Source organism: Panthera onca, chromosome A1, assembly GCF_046562875.1.
Source record: "Panthera onca isolate mPanOnc1 chromosome A1, mPanOnc1 haplotype 2, whole genome shotgun sequence".
NCBI classification, from domain to species: domain Eukaryota; kingdom Metazoa; phylum Chordata; class Mammalia; order Carnivora; family Felidae; genus Panthera; species Panthera onca.
This window is the reverse complement of record NC_138339.1, coordinates 28,796,173-28,796,510: the sequence shown is the minus strand read 5'-3', so window position 1 is coordinate 28,796,510 and position 338 is coordinate 28,796,173.

Sequence of the window (338 nt, the reverse complement as noted above, 5' to 3'; positions counted from 1 at the left end):
GATAGGTGGACTTCTCTTGGGGATTGACTTCTAGAGAGTAGACACAACCCCTTCCAGGGAGCGGTGTCTTGAGATTGGAAGACTCGCAGAGATTTTAAGCAGGTACCTGGGGAAATGGGGCATGGGGATGACAGTATGAGGTCAATAGTGCAGTTAGGAGGTGGGAAAATTCATGGAAGAATCTCTAAAATGGAGATGGGTCTGAGTCACCTGGGGGTGGCACTATCGTGGAAATGACTTCCTGAAGTCCCTGCCATTCCTGGTTCAGAGTATGTTCTCCGCAGAGAGTGTAGTGATTCCATGGAAGGAGAGGGGTTAAGGAGAGCTCACTAACCCCT